At 47.2% G+C, this 26,490-nt stretch overlaps 1 protein-coding gene across 2 annotated transcripts in view; it reads left to right on the forward strand.

Moving 5' to 3' along the window:
- The window catches only part of GJC2 (gap junction protein gamma 2), a 60,957-nt gene that overhangs the window by 25,778 nt on the left and 8,689 nt on the right, over window positions 1-26,490 (forward strand). Inside the window, exon 1 of one of the 2 annotated variants that reach the window (XM_024208273.3) lies at window positions 21,183-21,289. The exons of the other annotated variant lie outside the window; for it this stretch is intronic. The gene's annotated coding sequence lies outside the window, so the exon portion shown is untranslated. Of the gene's footprint in view, window positions 1-21,182; window positions 21,290-26,490 lie in introns of those variants that run through there. 2 annotated transcript variants of the gene reach the window in all.

Consider the following 26,490-nt stretch of genomic DNA (forward strand, 5'->3'; position numbering starts at 1 on the left):
TTAAGAATTGTCTCTTGGGATCAGACTATAATGTAAGCTTATAGCACCAGACGATAATAATTAGATAAATCATGATGCTGGATAGTACAGTCTTTTCTCCCTCACCACTGTTCTGTCCCCGTCTCTGAACCAGTTGGCTGTTGCACTGTACCCCAGAAGTGGCCGCATTTCCGGGGTACTCTGTGAAATGAAGCGCTTGGTCCTGCAGTCAGCCAAAACTCCCATTGGCTTCAGTGGGCATTTTGCCAGAGCGAGGACTGCAGGATTGGGTCCCTAGCGTGAGAAATACACAGCGGTCCAAATGCTGACGTCTTTTCTGAAGCCGAGGCTTTCGAAAGCAGGTGCCTAAATATGGCCTGAGGGGTGGAATTTTAAAAAGCGCCTAAGTGAGTTGGGAGCACTCAATAGGATTTTGGCTCCTAGGTCACTTAGGCACTTCTGAAAATCCCGCCCAGGCGTCTAACTTTAGGCACCTGAATAAACAGCCTAATTTCTAAAGTGCCAACCACCCAGCCGCTGACACTGGGGTCACAGGGCGCTCATCACGTCTGAAACTCGGGCCACTTATTCAGGCACCTGAAGACGGATGTTGGGGCCTAACTCTAGGTTCCTGTTGTTACAAGTCTTGCCTAAGTCTCCATCTGGTCCTTGTTCAAGCGAAATTGCCATTGACGTCAATGAGCGTTCTGCCTGGGGCAGCGGCTGAATGAAGACTTCAAGATTTGATGCTGTCAGGGGTAAATTGGTTGTCATGTAGTGACTCCATCTTCCCGCCTCCTCGTCTGTAGCTGGCTGGATTGAAGAGGGGAGCTAAACAGAAGAAGATGGTTTGAAAAGGAACTAGAGACTGTATCAGCAAGAGCTTCCTCTTGTTCCTCCTTTATCTGCTCTTTACATCTCTTTTCAAACAGAGCGAGACAGCTGAACTCAACACGCCTGGCTTTTAACAAAACAGTTCCTTGAAATATGCATTTCTTTGTGTGAGGCTCTGATCCTGTTCACCGAAGATCCCATGCAGGCATGGACTTTATAGTAGCTAAAAAGTCTCCCTGGTGTGCCAGACGTTAGCAAAGTTTCATCATATTCAGGCCAGTACAAGCAAACCGGCACGGGGCCAGGCTGCTCAGACTCCCATCATCACCCCGGGAATGCACAGACCTTTCCCATCTGGAAGCTGGTCTGTGCTGATTCGCAGGGGATTTTCCCATTGGAACTCTTTCCTGTCCCTCTGTGACGATTTTGCTGGGGTTGGGCTGTGGCTGGTGTGGTCTGCCCATTTTGATTTTTGCTGGCATATCGAGGATTAATTTGGGAATGAAAAAAGAGACTGAAATCTTGATTCCAGATGCTCATGTTGGCCCCTCCCATAGTACAGCCCACAGCGGGGGACAAGGAAATCTCTGTGAGGTTCCCCTCCTGGAGGGCCCTATTCGCTATGCCTTGTGCCGTGTGATGGGCGCCATCTTAGCTGATACTGGGGATTAAAGCAGGGACTTCCAGAGCTTAAAGCATGAGCTGCTGTAGCTTGAGCTAGAGCCAAGGCTCTGCAGGTGAGGCTGTAATGGACCCATAGGCGGCAGGTAAAATAGGCCAGGGAAGGCTCAGCCTTCCTGGCACAGCCGCTGCCACAGGACGCTGTTTGCAGGTGTTTAGTTATTATTATGCACCATGCAGGTTCCGGGGCAGCTGAGGCGGCGGTATCTGGACTCCAGGGAGATGACTGATGAACCCAGGAAGCTGAGTAGCAGATACCAGCTCCTCAGCCGCCCCGGAACCAGCATGGCGCATATAAAAAGCTCAGCATTCCTCTGCTGGGCAGCTGGGGGAGGCGTGCTGCCTTTCCATCCAGCGCGGCTCAGGCCAGCCTGGGGCCGGCATTGCTTGGGCTGCTGGGGCCGGGGCCAGTGTGGCTGGGCCGGTGCTGCTCAGACCGGGGCTGGTCGGAGTGCTGGAGCCAGCCCAGGCCGGGGTTACTTGGGCTGGTGTGGCTGGGGCTGGCCCAGGGCTTGCATCGGTCGACTGGCGTGGCTCAGGTCGGGCCCGAGGCAGCTGGGGCCAGCCCTGCTTGGGCCAGCCCTGGGCCAGGGCCGCTCTGGCCGGCCTGGGGCCGGGGCTGCTCGGGCTGGGGCTGCTTGGGCCGGCCCGGGGCTCCTCCGGCGGCAAGGGGGGGCAGTGTTGGGTTCCGATGGGCCCGATGCTTCTATGGCTGGGGTGGGGGGCAGAGGGGCCTCAGGGCTCCTCCGTGGGGGAGTACGGCGGGGCCTCGTGTGGAAGGGGCGGGGCCAGAGGGCTAGCCTTCCCGAAGGCAGTGTCCACCCTCTCTACCCATGCATATCCCCTGTGGATAGGGCAAAGTGGGGACTTGTAACACACACTCATCAGTGGCTTATAGTCATTTAGTCAGGGCAGCAAGCAGTAGGCCTGGAGTTGCCCCCACATCACTCCATCAGGGAGCTGTGGTTCCCCAGCAACCTGAGTAATAGGCTGTGTGATCCACCCCCAAATCTCAGAGATCCCTCAGTGTCTACGGGAGGCCAGGGATATCCGTGCAGAGGCCCCCTGCCTCCACACTGGTTCTGGAGCCCCAGTTCCACCACCCCTGCTCCCTGGGGTATCATGGCTGTACTGATACAACCCTACCAAGGGCTTCCTGTGGGGTCCCCCTTAAAGGGCGAGGGGCCATAAGAAAGCGAGTTCAGCCTCAGGCTGTATCACCTCCTACAGGGCTAATGGGGTGGGGAATGATGTGTATCTGGGCCTCTGTCCCCTGCATGACTAGACCTTGCCACTTCCTGTGCCTGGCTCTCAACCGCTCGAGTGCCCTCTGCCTCCAGGGTGAGGAGGACGGTGCTGTGTACGCAGCAGAAACCTCCCTTTGCGAGCAGGAAGGGGTAGGTCCGTATCCAGCCAGAATCCCGTCTCCCACATGCGGACCGAGAGGGCGGGGCCAGGACCAGCAGAGTCCGTGGGAGTTGTTCAGCCACAGCTGAGGAAAGGGTATGGACCTTATCTGTGAAGTCCCTCTTGAATTCTTCTTGTTTATTTGTGCATTGTGGTAGCACCAGGAGACTACAACCCCACTGTGCTGGGAGCTGCTCAAACACAGGCCAGAGAGACCCAAAGAGCTTAGTTAGCTTAATTGCAACCATGGATTTTGCAGGTGCCTAAAGTTAGATCGGGTCTAAACACACAGAGCTGCACACCAGTGTATTAACTAAACGTGTGATGTTAAACTGACTGAGTTTGTGTGTGATGAGGATGGTCCTGTTTTCTCGACCTTTAATCATTTTTGTTGCTCTTCTAGAAAACATGACCTATGAGGAAAGATTGAAAAAATTGGGTTTGTTTGGTCTGGAGAAGAGAAGACTGAGAGGGGTCAGGAAAGCAGTTTTCAAGTACATAAAAGGTTGTTACAAGAAGGGAAACATTTTTCTCTTTAACCTCTGAGGATGGGACAAGAAGCAATGGGCTTAAATTGCAGCAAGGGAGGTTTAGGTTGGGCATTAGGAAAAACTTCCTAACTCTGAGGGTGGTTAAGCGCTGGAATAAATTGCCTAGGGAGGTTGTGGAATCTCCATCATTGGGGATTTTTAAGAGCAGGTTGGACAAACACCTGTCAGGGATGGTCTAGATAATACTTAGTCCTGCCATGAGTGTAGGGGACTGGACTAGATGACCTCTCGAGGTCCCTTCCAGTCCTACGATTCTATGCCCTGGTTTAGTTAAACCAGTTTAGTTAAACCCTGTGTGAATTAACTTGTATTGGTTTAAAACTGGCAGTGTCAGTTTAGCTCACTCTGGTCCATCAGTTTAACAAAATCAATTTAACATCGCACTGTCTAGTGCAACTGGTGTGTGTAGACAGGTCTTTAGCTGTGACCGTCCAGCTGCTTTAATCCATCTGTTGTCGATGGACAATGTGCCTAATGCCTGTGTCATCACCACTGCTCCTCTTATTAGATCCACTGCAAGAGTAAACTCACTCCCTCGCTCCCTTGGAATCGCTAGATCTCCCAGTCCTGGAACAGAGAGTTTTCCATACCATAGCAAGGCATATATGTGTTCCCGGGCATATGAAAACAGGAGTGGGGTTGGGATTGGAAGGTGGAGAGGGAGGTGTTTGGAGCTATTAAATTGCCTGGATTATACTGAATTGTACTCCTGTTGGAGCAATACCTTGGCTGTATCTTGAAATTAGAGTGTCCAAAGCATGTGGATGAGGGGCCATATACAAATGTCTTGTATAAATCCAAATAAACAAACATCAGCTCTGATTACTGGTCTACCCAGACCAGTGGCCAATGCTTGAGGGTAGTCAGTGGCCATTTCCTGCTTCTGAGGAAGATTGTGGGGAAACCCATAATACATCTGACCAGATGTGCAATCCTGTACATAGCTGATCCTTACCAATTCCTCTTACATCCTGACACACGAGATTTGGGCCAAATGTAGATCGTACCATTTATGCAAAGTCATCAAGGCGTCCTTGATTTTGGTTCTCGGTCTTACTGGTTTGTTGGTTCCCCTCTGACACGGTGAATAGGTTCGTCATACATTTTCCCATCCAGAAGGAACCATTCTGATGATCTAGTCTGACTTCTTGCATAACACTGACCCCAGAACCTCACCCAGTGATTCCCACATCAAGCCCATAGCTTGTGGTTGAACTTATTCTCTTTCCATCCCTTTGCTCTCCATCTTTTTGTTTCTGCTTCATTTTCTTGGTGCTCATCCAATCTTCTGCTCCATGGGTCAGAACTGGCCATTTGCAGGTGTTGGAAAAAACACCTTTGTGGAGCAGCCAGGGGTCTGGCTCTTCACAATGCCGCTTGACCTTTCAATGTTCCCGATTCTTTCCCATGCCCTTCGATCTTCTCCTCTGCTTTCCTTTGCGTTAATGTGCCTCTGCCATGTTTACTGCTGCACTGGGAGCGGAGCATGGAGTAGCAGCAGCAGCAGGAGGTGTGCAGCAAACGCATCTTACATGATCCCTGTTGTTGGGCATCCACTTCCTTTGATTTTGTATGAAGTTCAGGAAGGTCTGCGGCAATTCAGGCTCTGGACTCACTTCATAGAAGCATTCTTTAAAAAAGCCAGCGCTGGGAAAACTGGATGGAAATTTTATTATTTCCTGTTATGAGGGTTCAGGGAATCATGGTGGGTTGTTCAGGAGGAACCAAGGTCAGCCCGAATTCCAGGGACTACACCAAAGTGCTTGGGAGGGGCAGAATATCTCTGTTTTTTTTTTCCTCTTTCCTTCTTTGGCTGCCTCAGAAAAAGGAAGCAAATTGAAAAGCAACTAATTACTTAATTTGGCCTTTGCCTCTCTCTGTCTTTACTGTGCTTTCTTTGGAGTGGGAACAGACAAAGAGAGAAATGGAGGGAAGAATTATGCTGGACTGCCGGAGGCAATGGCCCTTGGGGAATGCCCTCCCTGTGTCGCCCGTGTGCACAAAGTTCCCTCTTAAGGGACCTCAGAATTTCATGTCTCTCACCTGGAGACCAGTTTTCATTAACTTTGATTAAACTAGCCATTATCATTAGAGACTAGAGCTGATCAGAAAATTGTCAATGGATCGGTTTTCTGTCAGAAAATACGGTTTTGTCTAAATTGAAATATTTCATGGGAGTGTAATGATTTGGATGAAATTATTGATAGGAAAAAGGCTAAATGAATCATTTTGACTGCCCTTGTTTTGGTAATGTTGAAAGGTTTCATTTTGACTTTATCATTTTGGTTAATTGTGTATAGACTGTTAATATTATAAATATTGTCAATGTAACATATACAGAGCATATTTAATAGTTCTTGTTTTGGCATTATCCAAGCGAAATGGTTTAGTTGGTTTTCAGAATTTTCATTCTGTGGGAAATTTAGAAATTCCAGCTTTTCATTCTGATTCTGAACGAACCAAACGGAGACATGTTGGAATTTCCTGCAGAACGGAAATTCCATTTTCCAGCCAGCTCTAACAGAGACACAAGGTTCTGATCCTGATTGGAACTTGCCCAGAGCTCAGGGAATCCAGATCTAGGGTCCACGTTTTCAGAGTGCTTTTGGATGCCCAACTTGATACACCTTTAAAGGGGCCTGGTTTTCAGACGCGTGCCCCTTTTGTGTGTTCTCCAGTTGGGCACCCAAAATCACGAGTCACTTATGAAAATTTTTGGGTCCAGGATTTTTGGTTGGGTCTTTTAAAGAACCAGCGGCCAATGGCCAATTACAGAGTTCTGATCTGAGTACAACTTTCCTCAGTTTCATCTAAAGAGTACTGATGGGTGCAGGGTAGAGACTTGAAAACAACAAATGATGTGGTGTTGACTGGTGCTGTGCAGATATGAGGGTTTGATTTGGGCCACTCTCTGTAGTTAAAATGAGGTAATTGCTCTACCCTCTTCCTCTCTTGTACTCTGAAAAGATATCATGAGAAAGTGGATCCCAAAATGGGGTAAACTTTTATGTTGTGGCTTTTTTAAATTCAGATGATCTTGAAGTTTTGACTAAGGACTTTGAATCGTGTTCTCTTAGCATGAATCCTGATTATCCCAGAGCCTTGAAGAACATCCAGACATTTGGATAATGGGTAGTTTGGATAACTGGGAGCTGCAGCTGTACAGCGCCGGCCTGAAACTAAGCTCTTGCATTGCCTTGGATCCTATTATCGCAGAGGACATAACCAACATCCTGTTAATCTGGCGTTTCAGTTAATTAGGTTTCATTCATTGTCAGTGCAGGAATGGTGCCCCCAAAGTTAAACTATGCAAAATGCTATTTTTGCACCCCCCTGCTGCTGTAGTTCCAAGAATCTCCCCTGTGGGTCTGATTCATCGCCCAATAAATCACCCGTGGGGTAGGTACGAAGGGTGAGGCATACATGGCATCCAGAGAGGTTGCTGCTCTAATAATAATCATGCTTTGCATTTCCAAGGCACCTTTCATCAGTGGATATCAAAGCACATTACTAGGGCCCTACCAAATTCACGGTCCATTTTGGTCGATTTCACGGTCATAGGATTTTAAAATTAGCCAATTTCACCGTTTCAGACGTTCACATCTGAAATTTCACAGTGTTGGAACCGTGGGGGTCCTGACCCAACAGGGAGCCATGGGGGGGTCTCAGAGCTGTTGTGTGTGGGGGGGGGGTCACATGATTGCCACCCTCACTTCTGCACTGCCTTCAGAGCTGGGCTGAAGGCAGCAGCCACAGAACTTCCTGAAGCCAATTAGGTACCCAGGGGTGGGTCTGATCTCCCCCCAAGAGCAGCCATGCAGGGGAAGAGGAAGTCCCATCCCTCCCCAGCCCGGGACTAGCAGCTGGAGCCCAGTGCATGGTAGGAGCCCCCAGCTGGGATACCCCCAGCCCTGCCCCTTCCCCTGCCCTCCAATAGCTAGATTCCACTGGGAAGAGCTGATTTCACAGTCCATGATGTATTTTTGACGGCCGTGAATTTGGTAGGGCCCTACACATTACCGACATGAAAGAACTAGCACGCACCACGCGGTGGGTATGTATCATTATCGGAGATGGGCCAGAGCCAAATTCCCAGCACCGTCCACTTTGGAGAAGTCTGGATTCACGCCTCCCTTTGCGGCTCAAACACATCTTTCATGATTGTCCCCGCCAGAAGGGAAATGTTACCTTCTCTAAGAGCCTCACACTCCCTTGCCAACGCTAAAGGAATCCCTAAGTGAAGCATTTTTTATAAATGGCACGTTCCCTGACTTTTCATCTTCTGACTTCAAGGCCAAACCCAGTGGTTTCTCACCCAAACAGCCACAAAACCAAGAGTTTTCCAAGCAGTCAAAGAGAATCATTACTTAAGGCTGCGTCAGTCTTTCCTATTAGTCAGACTGGCCGACTGTGCGGTATTAGCATAAACAAACGGCCCCAAATGTTATGGCTGTTTCCTAGGGCTTGTATCGCAGTCTCTTGGTTGGTTTGGAGCTGACGAGCAGGTTTTCTCTGTGTGTCCCAGGCAGCCCTGAATCCCCGAGGGGCATCCTAACTTCCCTCCAACAGCACCTGTTCAGCATGATGAGGAGCAGTGTGAACTGCCCTAGCATGATACGGTTTATTTGTACATCGCAAACCTCATTGCAAAGCCCTGGGGAGACAGAGCGGGACGTAAGCTAGAGAGAATGCTGAGTGGGGAGACTGAAAGTGAGGGGCAGGCTTGATGCTAAAGCCCTGGGTGACATTCAGAAATTCAGGACAGCACCTCCAAACGGCAGCCCTCTTGTGCTGTCATCAGACGGAAGATCTCCCGCATGGCAAAGTACAGTCATCTCTGTAGGCCAGATCCCCTGCAGAATACAGCGTCACAGTGAGAGGCAGCAGTGACGGTGCTCGCTGTGATGACGGCAGTGACAAGAGATCTCAGAGCGGGCTAGAACCCCTCCAAGGCCACCTACTACCTCCTCTTAGCCACATGTGGAGTGATTGATTATCCCTCACTACAAAGGCATCGGAAAAGCCCTGTCCAGGGCCTCTCCACATTCTGCAAACTGTTTGGTTTAGCTGATGGTTGCTTTGGGGTTTAAATGAGTTCAGTGCTAGTAGAAGGTGTAGGATTTGCAGGCCTGGAGGCTGCTGTCTTCTGTTTATCTACAGAAGACAAGGTGGGTGAGGTAATATCTTTTATTGGCCCAACGTCTGCTGGTGAGAGAGACAAGCTTTCAAGCCACACGGAGCTCTTCTTCAGCTTCTCTCTCTCCCCAACAGAAGTTGGGCCAATAAAAGATATTACCTCACCCACCTTGTCTCTCTAATATCCTGGGACCAGCATGGCTACACCTCATCTCTACTGTTGAAGTACAGCAGCAATGCAAGTTTTGGTGTACTGCTCCTCCACCCTGGGATGGACGGAGTCCTGTGGCACCTTATAGAGTAACAGACGTATTGGAGCATAAGCTTCCATGGGTGAATACATGCATCTGACGAAGTGAGTATTCACCCACGAAAGCTTATGCTCCAATACGTCTGTTAGTCTATAAGGTGCCACAGGACTCTTTGTTGGTTTTTACAGATCCAGACAAACACAGCTACCCTTCTGATAGAAACAAGAGAATCATTCAGTCTCTAGTCACTGCTGAGACAGCCAGCAAAGGCTGATACACATACCATTGAACAGTCCTCAGATAACCATGATTTTTGGTTATTTTCAGCTTGGGCTGGATTCAAACCAGTATGATAGAGGTATAAGGCTCTGTAGCCCATCACCAATCCCCTAAGCTAGTCAGGTCCCCTTTGGTGTGTTACTATTACTATTAATGTGTGTTGCACACATGGCGCAGCGGCTCCATTGTGCTAGGCACTGCACATACTACTCCTGGGGGAATTCTGCACCAAAAAAATTAAAAATCCTGTGCACAATATTTTAAAATTCTGCATATTTTATTTGTCAAAATAACAATATAATCACGCCAGTTTCAATTATTTTGGTAATTTATTTCAAAATACCTGTCAATAAGTATGTCTGTAACAAAACAGACAACCAAAGAGATTCAGGAAATGTTTTTTGACAAATAGATTCCTTACTAGGTGTATTAATACAGAACTTTGAGTAATAATTCATTTAAACAACAATACAGAGAAGTATTTCCTGCACCCCTCAGCAGCAGTGCAAAGGCTTGGGGGAGTCAGGTAACAGAGGAGCTGGGGGAGAGGGAAGTAATTGCTGGAAGGAGCCTGGCAGTGAACCCCGTCCCCATGCACCCCCTCCACCCATCCAGCTACTGGCACAGGTGGGGTCATGTGGCTGGTGGGGTGGGCATCGGTGGAGCCATGCTGCTGGCGCTTTGGGGTTCTCTTCTTTTAATTCCACAGCATGAACCCTATAGCACCCTCACTCAGATTGTGTATGTCCTGCTGGGAGAAGATGTCTGTGTATAAAATCTTCCTGACAGCTTAATGCGCCGTAGCTAATTATTGTTTATCCAGGGAGGCTTCTGAGCGTCTCCTGCAATATATGTTTAGCTGTGTGCCAGACAAAATATTTGTAAAGTGTTTTGGTTCATTATCCCTTGATAGGGATTTTTGTTCCATAGACAATACCTTGGACTCCAGAGTCTTAGCAGCTGATCCTACGGCCATAGCAGCAGTTGACCTCACTGGGGTTGTTCATGGGATTGAAGGCTGCAGGTTAGTGCTCCTCAGAAATACCCAGATCACTGGCAAAATAAATGACTGAGGCCCCAGTCCTGCAATGGGGCGGACTCCTGCACCCACACTGAGCCCCAATGACTTCAAGAGACTGCTGCACGGAGCCACTTGTACAATCTGGGCCTAAGGGGCTGATCCTGTGAGTTGCAAGCACCTCCTGGATGGTGCTGAGTGTCCTGCACTTGCATTGAGGTGGTTGATAGGAAGTCAATGGGCGTTAACAGCTCTCAGCACCTTGCAAGGGGCCTGTAAGCAACTGGCAGGATATTGGCTGTGATGGAAAACATCTTGCTATATTGCTGTGTTAGCCATGACTGGAGTCCCCTGTGGAGGAGACCTATGAATGCTTCCAGGTTGTTTAATTGCCCTGCAAGGTGTTCCTAGTTGTTGAACCCTCTTTAAAATGCTCTTTCTCAATATAAACCCCTGAGTCTGTGACGGCCGTGCAGTCTGTGATGCTGAGCTAGGTGGGGGAAGTCACTGAAACAGCCATTTTCTTGAGTTTGAAAGGACCTCTGTGCCTAAGCAGTTGCTCTGGGGCTACAAACCCATTTGCATTTAGCTCCTTGCATGAAAGCTCTCTGCTGTCAAGTGCAGATGGAACAGTGCTAAGCTGTTTATTAAATAGATGCTTTCTGAGTTCAAACAGCTTTAAAGTTAGAATGATTAAGTCCATCTACACTAGGCAGCTTCTTAACGGAGGGTTTTTTCATTTAGATAGGATGGTAAAGATGCTAACTCTCATAATATTGTAGCAAAAGCATTAAATGTATAAATCCAGATTCACAAATGCTCTGAGATTCACTTAGCCCCTCCCACCTCACCATACACACACTATCAGGGGCCTATTACAGCTCCTTGTTTCCCATAGTGCATCTGTGCCAGCCGTGGCTCTGGGGTAGACTAGAGTAGCCTAGGGGCTGCTCTGATTTACACCAGCTGGCGATTGTCCCCAAAGGACCTTTTCCCAGCTGGGAGCTAACACGCTGCACTCCAGCCACACCACTTCCTGCCCCCACCACGCCAATTTTGCCAGGTCTGGGCCTGAGGAGTGTCAGAGGCAAACTGTGTTGGCTCCGCAAATTACCCCAAGTCAGCTGGCCAGCTCCAACTGTTCCGGGCCCCTTTGCACTGCATGACTGGCACAAAGTGGCAGAAAGTAAGTAGAGAATCTGGCTCTTAATGACGCTTGCAGGAGACTTTCACGTTGGATTTGACAGCACAAGGCCCAGTTATACAAGTGAAGGTCCAGGCCCTTGGGAAGGGAAGACAATCACTGCCAAGGCAGAAAAGTTCCTTTCCACTGTCATAGATTAAAACGGCTCCCCTTTTCTGAAGCTGGGTACCCCGACGAAGCCTGCCATCAAGATGGGGCGGGGTCATGCTTGTCATCCCAAGCATCTGCTTAGGATGGAGCGAAGACACGCAGGGGTTACCCTGAATTTGGGCGACGTTACTGTCTCTACACTAGGCTTTTTGGCCAACATTTCCCACCGTTGCTCTCACTGGTGCAGCTCCCACTGCTGGGAGTGCTAGAGCAGCTAAGGCTAGAGGCAGCCACTGGTGTTTTAACCATCACGTCATCTAGCCCTGGTCAGAGCAGGTCTGCACAGCGCTTCATACACCCAGTGGCTGCCGGCACCTTGTCTACATTAGCACTTGCTGTCGCTACCACGGAAACTGCCCACGCCTGCTAAACTCCACTGCTAATAAAACCTAACCCCCATTCCATGGCGTGGAATCCTTTTCCCTGGACGCTCTCTGCAGCCTGCCCTCCTGCCCCGTGCCACAGATGCCAATTCCAGTGGCATCGTGGCTTCCTACCTGCAAAGGGAGCAAGAATTTGATCTAATTTTGTGTCAATCCGCTGCTTTAGCAACATCTGCACATGATAGTCTGCTCCAGAACTGGCTGCAGCACTGTCTATTAAACACGGAGTGCCAATGCATTGTATAACCTTCTTCACAAATGTGATTGCAGCTTGTAGTGGTGTCTTTGGATGATCCAGTTCATGATAACACAGTATTTATATTTTATAGCAAGGAATTGTGATCATCGGTGACAATAAAATTGTCCACACGGCAGAGCCTAACCCAGACTAAAACCGCACTTTGCTTAAACAACCTGGGCCTGATTCTGATCTCATACACACTAATCTCAATCTATTGATGTCAGTGGGAATTACTCTGCATTTACACCTGTGTGATTAGGCGCCCTTTATGGTTGTTCACAAAGATAGTGAGTGAGCATTTAAGGTTATGTGGCAAACGCAAGAAAACTTGTGCCAGCAACAGGGCCCAGTTAGGTAACAGCAAGATAAATGTATGGAGATATACCTATCTCATAGAGCTGGAAGGGACCCTGAAAGGTCATTGAGTCCAGCTCCCTGCCTTCACTAGTAGGACCAAGTATGATTTTGCCCCAGGTCCCTCTAAGTGGCCCCCTCAAGGATTGAATTCATAACCCTGGGTTTAGCAGGCCAATGTTCAAACCACTGAGCTATCCCTCCCCAACAAGATGCTATCTTGTTCTGTCTAAATAGCTTTGTCCCGAGGCAGCCTTCAGAGACCACATCAAGTTCCTTTTAAAATCCAAGAACTTGTCTGCTCCACTTCTTTATTTTTCCCTTCCAAATTCCAAACGTTCCTGCTAGCGGCTTTGCTTGCCAAGTTTAACTCCAGTGCAAATTTCTGTAGGTGAACTACAGACTAATGGAAAAATCATGACAACTTTTATTATAGTGACAGTTGCCAACAGAAGGAAGTGAAGTAAAATCAACCAGAGAATTACACTGGTGTAGGGACAGAAACGGGCCTGGTGAAAATCAGCATCACTTCATTGAAGTCAGTGGAGCTGCACCGATTGATACCAACTGAGAGTCTGGCCCGTAGAGCCAGATTCAGAGCTGATGTGTGAGGTGGTGTAAAATAGACATCAATGAATCGGTCTGTGGGGGTTTAAACTGGTGTAATTGACGCATCGGGGGGCCAGAAGAAGTTGTACGTAGGGCTATGTCTACACTACAGCTTGTTGGCAAAACTATGTCGCTCACGGCTGTGAATAAACCAGCCCCCCGAGCGACATAAGTTACACCGACCTAAGTGCTCGTGTGCACAGCACTATGTCTGTGGGAGAGCTGTCATAGCTTCGGCTGTTGGCGGAGGTGGTTTTATTATGCCGATGGGGGAGCTCTCTCCCGTCGGCATAGAGCGTCTTCACCAGACGCGCTGTACGTGTAGACATGGCCTTAGTGGAGGAGGGAGGAGTTGCCTAATTTAACATACGCCTCTTTTCCAACCACTTATTAGTTGCTTTTTCCACGACCCATCTCTCTTCCAGACCCCAGACAGGTAAGTCATACCAGCTCTGATTCAGTTAGACTCTGTAGGTTACCACCTTACACATCACTGAGCATATGTTGCCATGGCCTGCATGCCGAAAAATCCTTAATACAAAATCTCCTCCAAATCTTACGCAACAAACCAAAACCTTTTCTTTATTATGTTGCCATACCAACATATTTCCCCCTTCTGATGTAATCATTAATAGATACATGTAAACGAGCTCTTGAGATCTGACGAGATTACAAGTTTGGTTGACAAAGGTAACTGCATAGATGTAATATACTAAGGCTTTTGTAAGGCGTTTGACTTTAGTACCGCACAACATTCTGATTAAAAAGTAGCACGGTACAATATCAATAGACCACATGGTAAATGGTTTAAAACTAACTGCCAGTCTCACAAAGTAGTTGTCAATGGAGAATAATCCCTTAATGGGGTGTGTCTAGTGCGGTCCCACCGGGATTGGTGCTACGCCCGATGCTATTCAACACTGTCACCAGCAAGCTGGAAGTAAAGAGAAAATGACTGACGACAAAATTTGAGAATAACACACGGGGTGGCAGAGTGGTCAATAATGGGGACAGGGCAGTCGTACAGAGAGCTATCCAGATCAGCCGGTAAGCTGGGCCAGAGTGCATTTTAATAAAACCTAATGCAAGTTTCATCCAGCTAGGAACGAGGAATGCAGGCCAGACCTACAGAATGGGGGGGCTCTATCTTGGAAAGCAGGAGGGATAGCTCAGTGGTTTGAGCGTTGGCCTGTTAAATCCAGGGTTGTGAGTTCAATCCTTGAGGGGGCCATTTAGGGATCTGGGGCAAAAATCTGTCTGGGGATTGGTCCTGCTTTGAGCAGGGGGTTGGACTAGATGACCTCCTGAGGTCCCTTCCAACCCTGATATTCTATTCCTCTGAAAAGGACTTACGGGTCATAGTAGACAAGCAACTAAATAGGAGTTCCCAGGACCATGCTGTGGTAAAAGGCTAATGTGATCCTTGGATGCAGGGGTGCTGGAACAATTGGTATAGTGCAGGTGCTGAGAGCCATTGAATCAAACTGTAAACCCTCTATCTGATGGAAACCACTTCAAGCCATGGGGTGTGGTAACACCCGAGTTCCAGCATCTATGCTTGGATGTATAGGGCAGGGTAGTGATTTTGCCTATGTGTGTGGCATTGGATAGACCAATACTAGGATACTGCGTACAGTTCTGGTGTCCACATTTTGTAAATGATATTTAAAAACTGGAGATACACCTCTACCCTGATATAACGCGGTCCTCGGGAGCCAAAAATCCCTACCGCTTTATAGGTGAAACCCCATTATATTGGGGTAGCGGCGGCAGGGCTCCAGCAGTGATTTAAAGAGCCCCTGGCTCCGGCCGCTGCGGGGAGCCCTGGGCCCTTTAAATCGCCGGCTAAGCCCCGCTGCCGCAGCCCCGGAGTTACCGCGCTATATGCGAACCCGTGTTCTATCGGGTCGCGTTATATCAGGATAGAGGTGTACAAGAGCCACAAAAAAGTCTTACAATGAGAGACTTAAGGAGCTCAATCTGTTTATCTTATGAATCAGAAAGGTCGAGAATTGAATTGATTAGTGTATAAGTACCTTCAAAGAGAAAATACTGGGCACTAAAGGGGATTTTAATCTAGCAGACAAGGCGGAACAAGAACCAATGGCTGGAATTTAAAGCCAGACAAATTCAAAGGCGAAATTAGGCACAAATTGTTAACCACTGGAAGAAACTACCAAGGGAAGTGGTGGATGTTCCATCTCTTGATGTCTTCACATCAAGACTGGATGCCTCTCTGGACGATACCAAACAGAAGCTATTGGGCTCAATGCAAGCGTAACAGGGTGAAATTCTGTGGCCTGTCATATGCAAGAGGTCAGACTAGGAGACCCGATAGTCCAGGAATGGGCAAACGCTTTGGCCTGAGGGCACATCGGGGTATGGAAATTGTATGGCGGGCCATGAACGCTCACAAAATCAGGGGTAGGGGTGCGGGAGGGGGGAAAGGGTCCGGGGCGGGGGATGGGGGCGTGGGGAGGGCTCAGGGGTGCAGGCTCCAGGCAGTGCTTACCGCAAGCAGCTCCTGGAAGCATGTCCCCCCTCCAGTTCCGAGGTGTGGCCAGGCGGCTCTGCATGCTGCCCTGTCTGCAGGCGCCACCCCTGCAGCTCCCATTGGCCGGGAACTGTGGCCAATGGGAGCTGTGGAGGCGGCACTTGCGGATGGGGGAGCGCGCAGAGCCACCTGGCCACTCCTCCATGTACTATGTAGGAGCCAGAGGGGGGTCATCCTGGCTGCTTGCTGGGAGCCACGCAGAGCGGGGCAAGCCTCCAACCCCGCTCCCTGGCTGGAGCGCCGGAGCAGGGCAAATCCCCAACCCTGCTCCCCAGCGGGAGCTGAGGGCCAGATTAAATTATCTGATGGGCTGGATATGGCCAGCGGGCCATAGTTTGCACACCCTGGCAATAGTCCCTTCTGGCCTTAAACTCTATGAATCATGCATACCCCTTTGTGTTTGCACGAGAAGCAGTTCTCAAGACAATAAGGATACTGCCAGGAAGAGATGAGTTCAGGAAAAGTAGGAAGTATTTCAGGAAGATACTGCAATTCCCTAAAGCACATGTTTACGTCTGAAGAAAATCTCTGTTTAAAAGCCATTTTTAGAACAGTGATGCCTCCAATAAATAGCTTGCCGCCCCTGCCTAGGACCAAGTAAACCTAGACCATTCCTGCCTGGTGTTTGTCCAACCTGTCCTTAAAAACCTCCAATGACAGGGATTCCACAATCTGTCGTGGGGGCCTGTTCTGGAGCTTAACTGCCCTTAGAGTTAGAAAGTTTTTCCTAATATCCAACCTAAATCTCCCTTGCTGCAGATTAATCCAATTACTTCTTGTCCTACCATCAGTGAACATGGAGAACAATTGAACCTCAGCCCTCATTTTAACAGCCCTTTACATATTTGCTCAGTCTCCTTTTCTCTAGACTAAAATGTCCTTTTTTAAAATCTTTCCTCATTGGTCAGGTTTTCTAAACCTTTGATCATTTTTGTGGCTCTCCTCTGGACTCTCTCCAATTTGTCCACATCTTTCTTAAAGTGTGACACCCAGAACTGGACATAGTGCTGCAGCCGAGGCCTCACTAGGGTTGAGTAGAGTAGGACAATTACCTCCCATCTTACATACGACACCCCTATTAATACACCTCAGAATATTCGCCTTTTTTTGCACCTGGAGGGGACAGTAGCAGCCTCTGTGCAAAACATTTGCTCTTCCAAGAGCATGTTACGATACAAACACCAATTTCTCTTGTCTCTCTCCAGGCAGACAGAATGCCCTTCATCCATGCTGCAGAATGACAGGGCTTGACTCCCAGTGGGACTTTGGCTCTTACCTATCCCCCTAGCAGGGTGTTAGAACTTGGGGCCTGCGTGCTTGCTGACCTGAGTCAGGCTGTGTGCGGACAGAAGGGAAGCGTGGGCTCAAACCTGAGTCAGAGGTTGGGCTTAGTGTAGACATACTTGTAAAGGCCAGTGATAGAATAAAATGCCTGTCAGGAAATTTCTAATCTTAGCCAATTTTTTCCATTTGTCTCAATTGTCTGAATTCAAGAATACCTGTTCCACTGCCATAAAATTCCACTGTCACCTAAGCCTTGGTCAAAAATAAATTAAAACAAACCTTCACACTTGAGTTTTTCATATTTCATTTTGATTTTGTGAAACTGATCCAGTTCCCCCCCAAAAAACTGGTGAAACTTTATGGGTTTCATTTGTTAAGTAGGATTGTTATTTGAGTGAAGATTTGATGAAAGGGCCCTTAACACATGTAACTGGAATGAATGAAAATCCAGAAGGAGAAGATTCTAAAAATTAATATATTTTTCTAATGTGAGCTATGTGATATAGAGATTCATAGATTTTCAGACCAGAATGGATTATTATGATCATTATTCTGACCTCTAGCATAATACCAGGACATAGAATTAGATTTATTCTTCTCTAGAGAATAGTAGTTGAATTACTATTAGTGTTTCATTGGAATTCTATCGAGGACTACAAAATCATGACTGGTGTGGAGAAAGTGAATAGGGAAGTGTTATCTACCCCTTCACATAACGCATGAACCAGGGATCACCCAATTAAATTAATAGGCAGCAAATTTAAAACAAATGTAAGGAAATACTTCTTCATATAACACACTGTCAACCTGTGAAACTCCTTGCCAGGGGATGTTGCGAAAGCCAAAAGTATAACAGGGCTCAATAAAGAACTGGATAAGTTCATGGAGGATAGGTTCATCAATGGCTATTAGCCAAGATGGTCAGGGATTCAACCCCGTGCTAGAAAAGTGATGCCTTGTGGCGTCAGGTCTGCATTGTTTTGTGTTTGCTTTCTGCTTTGCACGAAAGAAAACACAAACTGTTTACAGCAGTATGTATATTTCTGGCATTCTCTGTTCTTATCTCTGGATAGAAGCAGAAAAGCACTGGCGTCCGCAAGACCTGTTGCTTTTGGTGATATGAATTGAGTGAAAGCGTAATGGCTTGATTTTTCCATTGCCGTGCACGTTGGGTAGCCATGTATTCTTGTGCCATGTGAGTACAAAGTGGGTATAAAACACTGTCATTTTGATTTGTTTTACACCTATCTTGCACTCGATTTGCACAGATGTCAATGGCAACACGCTGCACAGAAAGGCTTAGTATAAATTGATGGAGCACTACTAGTCTGGTGAAAAGACAGGAGACTGGTGCCAGGCTATCAGGCCTTTCATCTCTAGGTCACTGCTTCAACTCCAACAGGATCTGTAGTGACTGGAAGTGACTGCTTGTGTACAGCTCGGTCCTGCCCCCAGTGGAGTTAATGGCAGTTTTGCCATTGTCTTTAGTGGGAGTGGGAGCACGCCAATCATACCTTTCATCTGAGGATCTCAAAGCACTCAGTGAAGAGAAGTATTTGATGGTCTGTGTGAAATGAGTTTGGGGTCTCTGTTCAGCTGGCAGTGGATACGTGTCCCATTGTAACTGTACCACCATGCCACCATAATTACCAATGATCAGCACATTGCCTGGCAGTGCCAGAAGATGTGGGCCAAGGACTGAACTCCCATCTCATCCTTAGAGCTGGTCCCTCCAGCTCAGGACTGAGGCACATTCAGAGAGCAGTGGGGACATGTTACGCTCTGATGCACCCCAAAACGGCAATCCCAAAACACAAGGAAATTGAAGCAAGATGCGCTGGGAGGTGGTCAATCTAAACATGTAATAACCATGAAACGGCTAAGTCAGCAACAGTCTGAGCAAACATAATAGCAGGCCAAACACACACACACCCCCGAGTCAGCCCAGGGCAGGGGGGAGTTCACTCTGCTGTTGCCCACGTTGCCTTCATTGGGAACCAGGCATGTGCACTCAAGGGCAGAATTTGGCTGTAGGTATGTTGCAAAGTGGGTTTGTCGTGTTCTTTCAGCTGAGCTCCTATCCAGGCACGTCAGATCTGTCACCAGAGGTTCCCTGGTGCCTGTTAAGACATGAGGTGTCATTGTATTGTTGGAAGCATTGCTGTTCAGTACAAAGAATGTAGCCCCACTTCTGCCTCTGTAAGGAAGGGTGCAGTGGCCGTCGAATGAAAGCAGCATTATGTTCTAGCTGCTCAGGCCTGTTTGATTTCTGTTCCCTGGCAACTTAGCTATTGGGGGCACCACTGGCCACATCACCAGTGTTTTGGAGCATTTATCAGCCCACAGACTCCTGTATTCAGGTGACTGCAGACAATCCAGAATCCAGACTGGATCCTGGTAGCCATTACAGCCTTGGTCTGGGCACCTGTTAGATTTCATTAGCTAAGCACGGCTGGCCTGATAAGTACTTGGATGGGTGATCCAAGGAAACGTGAGGTGCTTTCGGGGGTTGACTCAGTATGTGGCACTCTTCCTTCTGAAACTGACCCAATACCCCAGCACGATGCTTCGGGGCAATTTGCTTCTAGGGGTGCTGTCTTCCAGATGAGACCTAAACCCAAGGCCCTGACTGCTTATGGTCATTAAAGATCCCATGGACTTTTTCTCAAACTTAAGTGTGTTTACCCCAGTGTCCTGGTCATATTTACATTCATATAGCTCACATTTCCCTTGTATTGTCAATGGGATATAGAGTTCTTTTTCACTTCCTGTCCCTGGAGATGGTGACATTTGAGCAATGGGTTAAATGATCTCTGTGCATAGTTTGTATATCATTTTAACTGTAAGGACTTTGAGACCTTCTGCATGAAAATCACAGTAAGATGCTGTAAGACTCTACATCCTCCAGCTGCAAAACCACAGGTGCCTAGAAGAGCTAAAGGAGAATCCCTGGTAGCAGTATAGGGCTTATGACAAACAGTAGAGGGTCATGATGCACATATATGCTAGCCAGTGCATTGTACTGTTAATATTATCAGTTGAAACCGCTATGCCATCTCCTTGAACTGTTCCAAAAGGTGCTGTTACTTTCAAAGAATGTATTAACATAAATGGAACCCTTTGTGGGCTTTGTAAAATCGCAGTGTGGACACTCAAGCGCAGGCGTGGAAACAGAGTCCACAAGCCTGGATCCCACAGACCTGGATTTACCAAGCTGTGTAGTTGTACCCATGGTTACTCATGTCCCTCTCTGGCTAGCATTGCATTTTGCAGTGTCTTTTCCCCTCTCTAATTCTTTGTTGACTCTACCACTGTTGCTTCCTCTGCACAGGAATTGCCTCCTATGCAAACTTTCTGCCATACCTTTCGGTCTATTCTTAGCTACTATATTGAAACCAAATCCTGATCCTATTGAAGTCAAAATGGCAAAACTCCCGTTGACTTTGGTGGGGAAAGGACGTAGCCCTGAGATGGGCAGTAGGGTGGATTTCAGGGCTTGATTTCTTTTTAATTCGGAGCTTTGTGTTGGAGTTCATATAAACTCCGATTTCTTTTTTTTCCCCCTTTCTGAGAATAAGCCAAGAAACCAGGCATAGTTTTCAACGTTTCCTAGAATCCTTGGCACTGCCTACAAAGGGAATGGAAAAAGTCTGCGTTCTGCTTGAATACCGAGATCTCAAACAGCGTGAGCTTTTAGACAAATGCAATGCTCATTTCAGAGGAAGCCTAAGTCATTAGCACGGTGCAGAATGGCCTGAAATGGTTTTTTTTCTTATTTAGGTGCTAGTCTTTTTGTTTTCCACACATGGATCTTTCATCGACATATGCTTTCCATATGTTCCTTATTAGGCATGCTTTCTATCTCACAGATCTGTTACTGACGCCATGAACTTATGCGATTAACTTGCTTAAGAAAAACACAGCAAAATTCCAGGCAGTATTCCTAGGAAAGCCCTGGGCGATGGGTTATTTAAAATGTTTTTATTCCCGCTTGTGTGGCATGTTCCACCTCCTCGCACCTTTGGATGAATGAGGACACTGGAATTCGTTCCTACATGCTCTGTTCAATCTTTGTTCCAAGACCTTTCTATAGATATTAGAGAAAGGGGAGGAGGGAAAATGGGACGTTGCTTTTAGCCGTTTTCCTGACACGTCCAGGCAGGATTCTCGGGGGATGGGCACTTAGCTGTCAGAGAGGCGGAGACCAACAGGATGTTTAAATACTTACCATAAAGTCTCCTTCCAAACTGGCAGGGTATGGGTTTGGGGAGACGTCGGTACGTTTGTCTACGGAAAGGAAAAGGACACTGATAGCAGGAAACTTTCTGATGCTTGGTTGGTGGGAGAGCCCTCAGCAAGAAACACAATGTCTCCGTGAGTAGCTTTTCCATAGCACTTTCCCTTCAGTTTAAAGGACCGTACAATGCTTTGTGTATGAGAACAGAGCAAGAGGGTGAAAAGATTGGCTTGGCAAATCAGGAGAGAACTCTGGCTAGCCCAGACATTTGTCTTATTTCACTGATTTTACCATCTATTTTAAGAGTTCCTTTAGTTCCAAATTCTCTTCTCAGTTACACTGTATGGCCCCAGTGTAGCCTGTACTGGTGTAAACGGGAAGAGAATCTGAACCCTCAAGCCAGCCTCTGCTCTCAGTTACTTTTTCACCCACATAAGGGCTCGGTCCAAAGTCCAGTGAAGTTAGTGAAAAGATTCCCATTGGTTGTAATGGGCGTTGGATCAGGCCCTAAAGAGAGTAAAATCTGACCCCCCCCCCCCCAGTCTGTGTTTAATTATCTAGGAATGAAACATTTACTCGGTGCGCATTTTGTAGGCTGAATTTGATTTTCGATTCATAGATTTTAAATCCAGAAGGGACCATTCGATGATCTAGTCTGAGTTCAATGGTAGGGAAGCTATGTAATCTAGCCCTCCTACCCACCGGTGCAGAATTGTGCCTTACTATTTTTGTCCAGTGTAAGTGGACTACATAGGCTCTTATATTGTACAGTGAAGATACATAGGTGTCTATACGGAAAATACATACTATTTTTCTTTTTTGTTCTTTGACAGCATGCATCACTGGGAGACGGTACATGACATTTTCAGAATATTGTCCTGTGGGTTAAGCTAAATTGATGTGAACATATCCTACAATGGAAACTTGGTTTATCTTATAAGTTCTTTGAAAATATAAAGGGAATATTTAAAAGAAAAACCTTATAATTAAAGCCCTTGCAATTATATTTGGCAGATATATAGTTTCCTCAGTTGAGCAGTTGCAAAAAGCACCCCCAGATTAAACTGAGCATTACAATTGGAGATCAAATGTTCCAAGTGTCTCTTTTCATTGTCTCCTGGGCTGGTTATATTACTCACAGCTATTTTGCCTGGAAAGGTGGGTGGACTCATAGCATTATAACATGGCTGTTAAGATGTATGAATTTGCCTGGTTCTCCCAGAACGATGGAGGCAAAAGTATTGCACTGGGAATTAAAGAAGCTACTACAGGCAAAATTATTTCCTAATCCCGCATACACTTAAACATGGGTTTAAGGGCTTGCAGGAGCTTGAAAGTACACTGGGCTTAATTTCCACTGATAAGTGAATAGTTTGTTAAAAGTTTACATTGACTATTATAGGAATCAAATAAGAGGGTTAATTGCCTGTGGTCAGAAGCCATTATTCCTTAATTAATCCAATTACTTTGCAATCTCTCCCCCCTCCCCCCAATTTGGCTTGTGAACATTTAAAACAGTTTAAGGCTCCCAAACTTGCTTCCACTGGTGTTAATGGGAATTTGCCAATGACTTCAGTGAGAGCAGAATCAATTCCTTAAATCTTTGCTTTGCAAACTGACCGTGTAACCATACTGGTCAAATCCTTATAGCCTTCCTCATGCAAAGCTCCCAGTTGAGACAACATTGAAGTCAATGGGAATTTTGCCTCAGTCGTCATTGTGAGATTTGGTCCCCTCTTCCTAGGAAGGGTGTGTATTTGACTGACGAAGGGCACAAGGAATATTGTTGATGGTAAACCACAGTTGACTGGAAGTCTGAATCCCATTTAATGAACAGTGAACTAAAAGGGAACGCTCTACAATCCCACTGACAGCACACCGGCCGCATCCAGCCCACAGGACAATTCCTTCCAGTCCTCAAGGCATCTGCTCCCCTAGTGGCAGCTACCCGGAATACAAGGAACATCGCAGTGAAATGCGGCACGTGCCAGAGACCCACACCACAAAATGGTGTCCTCCGCACGGCGTGACCTCTCATACGGTGCGTGCGAGAATACGCCGCATGGAGGACGCCATTTTGTTTCTGTATGTGGCCTGCGGAGGTGCCACACAACTGCGCATGCGGCCCACGTCACTGAAGAGGTTGGACCATCCAAATTGGGGCCAGGTTTTTGAAGTAGCCTCTAATTTTGTGCTTGCAATGAATTGCAGAGGTAAATGATGTCTAAGTATGAACTGGATCAGACCAGTGCTCCATCTAGTTCGGTATCCTGTCACCACCAGTGAGCAGCACCAGATACTTTAAAGGAAGAGGCGAGTAACCCCGAAGTGGTCAATTATAGCATAGCCTGCTTAGAAGGGAAGTTTCTTCCTACCCTCCCTCCATTAAAGGTGGACTGAATACATGGAATTTATGCCTGCAAATAACTGAGCTTGTAATTTTGCCCACAATTGACAATGGACCCAAAACTAGATGCTGTGTTAAAGAGCCTTTAAAATTGTAACCCTTAGAGTTTAAAGAGCAGACAAAAATCATGTAAGATAAGATGGGTGAGGTGATATCTTTTATTGGACCAACTTCTGTTGGTGGAAGAGACAAGCTTTCGAGCTCCACAGAGGTCTTCGTCAGGTCTGGGAAAGGTACTCAGAGTGTCACAGCTAAATACAAGGTGGAACAGATTGTTTAGCATAAGTAGTTAACATATATTCTAAGGGAGTACGTCTGCGTACCCTTCTCAAACCAGACCAGAACAAGAGCTCTGTGTAAACGCAAAAGCTTGTCTCTTCCACCAACAGAAGTTGGTCCTATAAAAGATATCACCTCACCCACCTTGTCTCTCTAATATCCTGGGACTGACATGGCTACAACAACACTGCAAATAAAAATTATATAATGAATTTGGGTTTTTTTTCCTACTTGCTCTTGTTGTTCAACGCAGGAAATCCAGAAGTGGCATGAGTTGCTTTCTGCATTGTCACAGGATAATGTGATCGCATTTCCTTGAGTTACAGCTTAATTACGCTTGTGTCCAACAAAGACTCTATGTATTACCGCTGCTTAGTCTTTATGAAGCACCATGCAGCGTTTCACAGTAACTCACAACAGAACTCTGTCCCCTACCTGTGCACACGATTATTATATATTACTTGTATTACCGGAGCGCCTCGGAGCCCTAATCATGGATCGGCATTCCATTGTGCTAGGTGCTGTATAAGCACAGAACAAAAAGGCGGTCCCTGCCCCAAAGAGCTGACAGTCTACCCTTTTAGTTTGCTGGGTTGGTTCACGTTCATAGCTGGAGATACACCATTTGACCAAGAAGGCTTTTGAGAGACATTGGGATTCAACAGCTAGACCTGTGGTGTGAGAGACAGGAGACATGGGTTCTACTCCCATCTCTGCTCCTGACCTGTTTTGTAAACATGGGCAACTGTTTTGCCTCTTTGCCTCAGTTTCCCTAATCTGTAAAATGGGGATAATAAGACTGTCCTCCTTTGTAAAGCTCTTTGATGGAAGTGCTAGATGATTATTGTTATTAGGAGTCTTGCAGCCAGTAGGATTTTAAAGACTGGTGGTTCTGTGTTTATAAAGGACTCATTATGTATAAAAATAGTAGCACTGGAAATTTCCATTTGACTTTACACCAGACCTCCGGACAATAAAAGAATTTTCACTATATTTCAAGTCCTGGGTCTGATTGTTATCTTCTTGGGAGAATCAAGGTTGTTTGTTGAGGGAGCAGCAGTGTTGTATTTGGCTCATATCCTAAGAAACATCAGTAGAAAAAAAGACTCCTACATTGCAAAGAGGAAGAATTTAGACATAAAACAAAAAAGTCACCTTGGTCCCAATCCGACATGCACTGATTTCAAATGGCTCAGGGAAAGCTCTCATTGACTTCAATGATCCAGAACTGGGTCCTTAGAGTGGAAGACCATGGGAAAGTATCAGTAATTCGGATAAAGTGATAAGAGCTTTTGGAAAGCTGATTCTAGCCCAGACCTATGTACAGTGTAGGGGATGAGAATTTCAAGCCATCCCTCTGGCTACAAAGACATAATCAAAACCAGTGGGGCCTGATTCTGCTTTTGATGGCAAACCTAGTGTGCATGAGATCAGAATTGGGTCCATCAGTTTTACTTGTATCACGTGTAGCAGGATCGCTTGATCATCTTTGCTTGAAAATGCATGGGAGAGGCAGGAAAATGCATTGTGTTCTACTGCAGGAGAACACTCGGGATTTGGTCCTTAAATACATTAGTTGAGTAAACTAAACGGGCCAGATTCATCTCTGGTATAATTCCATTGACCAGCAGCATTAATGTGCCCTACGTTACAGCCGGCAGCAGCTGCATGCACTGCCCCCTCCAGGCCGATGATTCCTGGCCAGGAGTGTGAACGGTCTACATGGGGGAGCTCTGCCTAAGGGGTATTGCTGGATGAATGGGAGTATCCAAATAGGACCAAAATCCTGCATGCTTCTGAGCATCTGCAGCTGCCATTGCCTTCAATAGGCATTGCAGGTACTTGGCGCTTTGTCCTGGACACAGAGGCCCAGTTTATAGTGGGAGTCAACTAGAAGAGAGGTGGCCACATTTGGCACCGTGCTCACACCGTTGGGCGCGATGTGTTGGGTGGTGTCTAGGTGCAGAGCCTCCCAGAATCCTCCTCTGTACCTGGGAAATGACTGATAGGGACGGAAATACTTTTTCAAGACCAATGGGGTCTTTAGGAGAAATGAGAAGGCAGCTGGTGGCTTTAAAACACAAGAATCCTCCAAAAAGAAACATGTGCGTGAGAGTGAGGGGGAAGGGCTGAAGGACATGTGTACTGCTAAGAGATTAGACCAGTAGTCCCCAAACTTTTCAAGGTCGCCCCCCTCCCTCCCGGAGTTGGGACTGGGAGTGGGGCCGCAGCTCCCGGGGGAAGGTGGGGACACGGCCAGGGGTAAGGAGACCGAGGCTAGGACTGCAGCCGGGGGCAGGAGTGGGGCTGGGAACAGAGCTGCAGCCAAGGGCCTCGGCTGGGGCAGGACTAGGGCCAGGTCCGGAGCTGTGGCCGGACTGCAGGCTGGGGCCTCGGCTGAGGGCGGGGCTGGGACCCAGGGCCTCAGCAGGGGGCGGGGCCAGTGCAGAGCTGGGAGTGGACTGGGTTTGGATGGCGGTGCTCTGGATTAGACCATCTTCTGATAACCTTAGGTGAAATCCTGGCTCCATTCAAGTCAATGGGAGTTTTGCCACTGACTTCTGCTCGCCATAGTTTCTTATACTGCCCTCCTCATCAGACTCTGAGCACCTTCCAGTAGTGCTGTAAGTGACACAACTCTAGGGTTACCAT

The sequence above is a fragment of the Terrapene carolina genome, unplaced genomic scaffold, assembly GCF_002925995.2.
Source record: "Terrapene carolina triunguis isolate 2854851 unplaced genomic scaffold, T_m_triunguis-2.0 Scaffold111, whole genome shotgun sequence".
Lineage (NCBI taxonomy): Eukaryota > Metazoa > Chordata > Testudines > Emydidae > Terrapene > Terrapene triunguis.